This window comes from Leopardus geoffroyi, chromosome B2 (genome assembly GCF_018350155.1).
Source record: "Leopardus geoffroyi isolate Oge1 chromosome B2, O.geoffroyi_Oge1_pat1.0, whole genome shotgun sequence".
Taxonomy (NCBI): domain Eukaryota; kingdom Metazoa; phylum Chordata; class Mammalia; order Carnivora; family Felidae; genus Leopardus; species Leopardus geoffroyi.
This window is the reverse complement of record NC_059332.1, coordinates 14,371,287-14,377,970: the sequence shown is the minus strand read 5'-3', so window position 1 is coordinate 14,377,970 and position 6,684 is coordinate 14,371,287.

Here is a 6,684-nt window from a genome sequence, read left to right as displayed (position 1 = left end):
ACGTCACCGCCGGCCAACGCACACATAACAACTCATCTGAGCTACTTCTCTGAAACCTGGGCACGTGCCATCGGCTCTGCACCAGCAAATTGCGGGCCAGCTTTCCAAAGGACCAGACACTGCTCCCAACATCTTGAGGAGAGGCTGATAATTGTGCACAGAAGCTCCCGCGCACACACACACAATTACCCGGTTTTCACATGCAAATATCCATCTGCACACGGTTTCTTTGGTAAATGCCAACTTCATAGGTGCCATCCAGGTGCCCAAATTTGAGAACTTGGCATAGAGAGGTGCACTCAAGCCCCGAGTCGGTTATGGGCCGGGATCATTACTATAATTAATCCCAGTGGACACGTCTGTCACTCGATAACAATGGTGGATGATTCCGTCTCACCCCCTCGTCTCTTTGCGCCCCTCCCCCAACTCACCCCTCTCATAAGAAAGCCAGCCACATCCTGCTTCACTGTCCTCCCCGCCCCCACACTGCCTTTTAAAATGAAAAGCCCAGATGTGGGTGACCCATCTGTAGCGTGTGTCACGTTTTTAGCATCTTCTTTATTTAGAGCAAGGGAGAAAGGGACTCATTAGACAGGAAGTCCGCAATGAAATTAGGAAACATTTGATCAGACCATTGTCCCAACACAATATGTGCAATGAGGGAAATGCTGGAGTTGGCTGCAAACCCTAAATGTGTTTCAGCCTCAGTGGCTCGAGCCCAACAACTCTCTCAGGAGGATCCCCACTTCTAAGAGTAGGGCCGCCATTAGGGCAGGCAAATTCTCCCTTTGTCTTTTTTAAAGACTTTATGTTTTGGGGGGGCAATTTTAGGTTCACAGAAAAATTGAGAGGAAGTTACAGGCGTCCCTCATCTATCCTCTGCCCGCACGCAGGCACAGCCTCACCCATTCTCAACCTCCCCCAACCAGAGTGGTGCGCCCGTCGCAACGGATGGACCCCCATTGGCACGTCATTATCGCCATAGTCCACATGCCTGTAATCTCCATTACAGCTCACGCTTGGTGTTCCTTCTGAGGGTTTAGACCCAGTGTGATGACGTGTACCCACCACCCCAGTGTCATACAGAATATATGCACTGCCCTAAACATCCTCTGTGCTCCCTTCCCTTCCCTTCCCGTTCATCCCTTCCCCCCACCCCCAGGAGACCACTGATGTCTTTACTTTCTGTATAGCTTTACCATTCTCGTGATATCGTAGAGTTGGAATTCTACCATACGTACCCTTTTCAGATTGGCTTCTGTCACTTAGTAACGTGCAATTAAGTCTCCTTCACATCTTTCCGTGGCTTGAGCGCTCATTTCTTTTTAACACCGAATAATGTTCCATTGTCTGGATGTACCACCGTTTGTTTGGCAAATTTGCTTCCCCCCCCCCCCCCCCGTGGCTTCACTCTGCCATGGCAGCTGGGGCATCTGAAGTCTATGAGAGGTAGGACACCCTGGGCCTTCACCTGCCTCAGTCCCTCCTTGCTGTTTAAGAGTCAGTGGTGGGGAGGAATAACTCCTCCCAAAGCATCTAGCTTTGGCAGTAGGCCTTTACTTCAGCTTCCTGGCATACGAAGGGCAGAGGTTTGCTACCAGGGACCCATGCCAAGGGCTCGATGCATGAAAACCATTCTTAAACTTCAGTTCCATTTCTGGTCTCTCAACTCCTCTATTAAGCAGAGCAGAAGGTCAAGAATATTCAGGCTCCAAAACAGAGGCACTAACGATACATCCAAGCTCTGGGGAAACCATTCGGCTGTAAGCGTGTCCAGTCGCTTCTCCAAATATTTAACCCACGTTGCATCAGAATCAACCCAATACGACATAAGCCGAAGTGACGGCACAGAGAGGTAATGTCTACCGCCGTGAGTTGAGCGAGAAAAGACTGGATTTCATAGACTGAAGATGGGCTTTCACATTGACTTGATCACCAGCTTTGGGTTTTAAGCACCCTTCACCTCACCTGTAACAGAGTTCAGAAGGTCAAACTCTCCGCCATTTGTGATATTAGAAGTCATTCCTCATCTGGTGCTAAATCCATTGTTTCTTTATCTGTTTAAGTGGCGTATAAGATCTGCCATTCTCAAAGGGCATGGAAAATTCACTTCTCGGTCTACGTTACAGAGCACAACGTTTAGGATGGAGTGCAGGAACTTGCGTAGAATCAGTTGACTAAATAACTCAATCCATGCTGGCATTAAGCCATCCACACCCAGCATCTGGCACAGAGTAGGCACCTCAGTATTCACCTGGTCAATTAACAAATTGATCAGTATACACCTGATCAATTAACAAATGAAAAATACGTATGTAGAGAAAAGTCTCATTAAAAACAAAAACAAATTTAGTCAGCCAATACTCAGTGATCATCTCGTGTGGACATACCTCTGCTGTTTACCTAATCGCAAGATTAAGTGGATCTCTTCTGTCCTAAGTCAGTTCTCCATCAACTTTCCCTGAAGAACTTTGGTGAGCAACCAAAGGGGGGGAGGGGGACACACTATGGTCCTATCTAAGCGCCTTTAACTCACAATCCCAGCAAGGTTGTCTCCCCACCAGCTATCAATTAAAGAAGAGAGGGGATAAAATAATGAAGCATACAGAAAACAGGGAGAAGTGACAAAAGAGCCACCAAACGAGGAGGCAGGAAAGTTAGAAACAACTTTATGAGAATTATGAGTTAGCGGTAAAGACCCCTATACATCTCCCTAAACCCTGGGGATATGGATACATATTTTTTGAAAACACTGTAGTATACAAAGTCCAAGTTTCTTGCATTATTGTATTAATAATTAATTGTTGCATTAACTAATGATTACACTGAAACTACTTAATCCTTTCTTCATAACTCACCTTTCATTGTTTAAAAGGCAGGAAATACCTGTGATATGTTTCAGTGAAGCTTTATGTTAAACACAGAGCGTGTGCGAAGGATAGCTCATCGTAAAAGCTTCTTGCTTTTTGTTTTCCACTATCCCTTTAAATCTGTGCTGTGGGATAATGGTTTCACTGTTGCTGGATGAAACTTCTGGAAATCCCCATGATTTTTCCGGTTCTCTTAGGTAAAGTCTGACAGTCCAGGGCGAGGGACCATTTCCTTGTGCCTTCTGCCTACAGAAGGCACTTATGAATCCTGAGTGGTCCCACCGAAGTCCTTCCTTGCTTTGGGGGGATTGGTTGCCTTATTCTAAAACCCTCCTTGTAAGCTCTGCCTTGACTTAGCCACAGCTGGGTGAAAGACCCAGGAAGTAGGGCACAGAAGTTGTGCGATAATTTTACAAATATTTTTGTCTCAGCACTTACGTCCTGGTCCTGTCTCACACCTCACTCTGCCATCTGATATTTATGGGATCTCGTTTCCTTGGTCCGAATTTCCAGTTTAACATTTGGTGACATTGGAAACTTCCCACGTAGAATAATATACGTTGGGGAGGGGAATGAAGTGTTCAGCAGCATGCAGAATTACGCATTTACCAAAGGGTCTGGATAGCTCTTTTACATCTCCTATGTTGGGAAACATCCGAATTTTTCATGAAATGTTTCCAATTTAAATCCAGCTGTTTGAGATCATGTAAGTAGCCAAAAGTTAGAAAAGTTAAGTTCAGAATAGCAAAAGAGCTCTGTTTTTGCTATCATTTTTTAGAATTCCACACTGGAATTATATACAATGGAATTATATATCAGAAAATCGAATGCAAGTCCAGATTTGGATGCTGAATGTTTCTATACCTAGAAGAAGCTTACTTAGGCTTCTGAACTCAATTTCTCCATAACCAATAAAGAGATTTATGTTCTGTATCCTGAGAATCTAGTAATGTAAGTAGCTACCCCGCTTGTGAAAGACTCATATTTTGTTCGGGACATAATTTCCAAACGTAACTTATGCCAAAGAACTTGTGTTGCTTTTACCACATGTCCCCAAAGCTTTTTGGTACTCCTTCCTTCAGAAAGTAGAGTCTAATTCTCTTTCCCTTAAGTGCGAGCAAACTTACTTCTAGCAAATAGAATGTCGACAAAGTGACAGCGCCTGGCTTCCGAGATAAAGACATAAATGGCACTGCGGCTTTTTCCTTTCTCTTATATCACTCTTTCTGGGAGAAGCCCGCCACCACGTCATGAGGACACTCAGGCAGTCCTACGGAAAGGTCCGCATGGTGAGAACCCGAGGTCTCCTCCCAACAGCACGTGAGGGAGCCATCTTGGAAACAGACCCTCCAGCCCCGGTTAAGCCTTCACAGGTAGATCCCACCATTGACAGCACGACTGCCATCTCATAGGGGACTCCAAGCCAGAAAGACCCAAAAGACCATGAGTGAGTTTTAACTCACTGAGCTTTAAGGTAATGTGGGTGCAAGCATAAGGAACGGACACAGAATTGAGCAGATGTTCTTTCTTTCTTGTTTTTTTTTTGTTAAGATTTTCTATTTTGTCTGTTCTGAGAATCAACAATCCTCATGAAATCGATGATTTAAAAACAAACAAACACAGAAAACAGAAAACCCACAAGTCTCACTTTTTTAATTGAAAGAATAGCATTTCTGGATGTTTATCATTGATGTTCTACTTAAGACACAATTCTCGAATGTGGTTCCTTTAAACAAATAGCTCATCGAAGGTACTGGGTATACTCAACAAATTCACATGGACACGAAAATTATTTTTAAATGAGCGGCAAAAGCACAGATTTTCACTACTCTAAACTGCTATGTTTGGGGCTGACACTGAAAACCTTAACGATGCATCTAAAGCCACTTCCGGATATGTCTTGTGTTGGCTTTTTTGTAAGGCTATCAGTTTGCTTTTTATTTATTTTGGAACTTATTTTTTTTTTAAGTTTATTTATTTTGAGAGAGAGAGAGAGCAAGAGTGGGAGAGGGGCAGAGAAAGAGGGAGAGAGAGAATCTCAAGCAGGCTCCATGCTGTCAGCACAGAGCTGGGTGCAGGGCTTGAACCCACGAAGGCGTGAGATCATGACCTGAGCTTAGATCAAGAGTGGGACGCTCAACTGACTGAGCCACCCAGGTGCTCCTGGAACGTATTTTTATTTATTTATTTATTTGCTTAATGTTTATTTATTTTTGAGAGAGAGACAGAGACAGAGCATGAGCTGGGGAGGGACAGAGAGAGAGGGAGAATCTGAAGCAGGCTCCAGGCTCTGAGCTGTCAGCACAGAGCCCAACGGGGGGCTGGAACCCATGAACCGTGAGATCAGGACCTGGGCAGAAGTCGGACGCTTAACTGACTGAGCCACCCAGGCGCCCTGGAACTTATTTTTTAAGTAGGACAGCAGATACAGGCTTCTTATGAGATAAAACTAATCTTTCATGAGAATAAGATCAAAAATTGCACTAAGGGCTCTAAACGATGCTTACGCAGTGCATAGAACAATGACAGCGGGTGTCTGTGGGGAGTTTACGGCTCCATGGTCATATCTCATTTAATCATCCCAACAAGACCAGGGAGGAGGAATTATTTTTCCCATTTTGCATACGTGACGGTGCAAAACCTACTTACGTGAGAATCGCCCACAACTCACCTCCTCTCCCACACTCCCAAAGATAACCCTCTGTGCCCAGTTTCTCCTTTGCTTTCCCCTCCTAGAGATGCAGAATGCTTCCTGGAGGGAGGCACAACCAGAAGTGTTGCGGATGCACAAGTCTCACCAGCTACAGTTAAGAGAGTGGAGGACAAGTCCTCTGAGACAGGATGTTAAGGACAGAGAGACATTGGGGCAGCTGTGGGGCATGAGCCAAGGAAGATTTTAATATATGTTATGGACTATGTATTTGCATCTCCTTTGACTTCATCTGAGACATGTGAGGAATTAGTAGAATTTGGTTTTGTTATTTTTGCCTATTGAACTGCTCCTTCAACACATCGCTTTACAACTCCTGGGTTTTCAGGCGGCACATTTAAGAATGTTCAGGTGCCGAGTGTATAAATGACCTTCCCGAGAATCCAGATCTTCTACTTAAATCAAGCGTTCCATCCCACTTCGTCACGAGGCCTTCTCGTTCGTTCACTCCTGCAACAAGCAGCCACTGATCGCGTAAGAGACCGGGCGCTATCCTAGGCCTGGGGGAAATGACTTGACTTGAAACTGCAAAATCGGTCCTTTTGAATCTCAGCAAAAGAGTGAGAGACCGAAATTCAGTCACGTTTGGGTCTGATTGTCCCCCATGTTTGGAATAAACAACCTGGGGGGACCCTTTAATCGCCCAAATGCAAAGCAAACACCCACCTGTTATTCAGAGCGGACGCTCAGAAATGACAGCGATGCCGTGTTTTAGGACGAGAACAAAAGCCTTCTCTGATTGTAAATTTTTACCTGCGGTTGAGCCAAAGCTTTTGTTGCTTTGCTTCTTTTGTTGGTGTTCTTTTATTTATTTACTTATTCGTTTAGAGACTGAGTGGCAGGAATATGCCTTTTCTCCACGCGGATCTGGTCGTACCCCGTGCCAGCGAACCTTTGTTTCTCCTGAGGAGAGAAGGACATTCAGGCGTGATCCTAACGTGGGGATAAAAGAAGGTTCACTATTGAAATGGGCTTTTTGCGGTTCAGGCTGTTCTAAGACGTGGGTGTCCTGCACACCGCGTTATTCAAGACCAAATAAAACGCGCCTTGGGAAATGTGTCAGTGTTGGAATACCGCGTTCCCCTGTGCTAGCCTGTTGGGCTC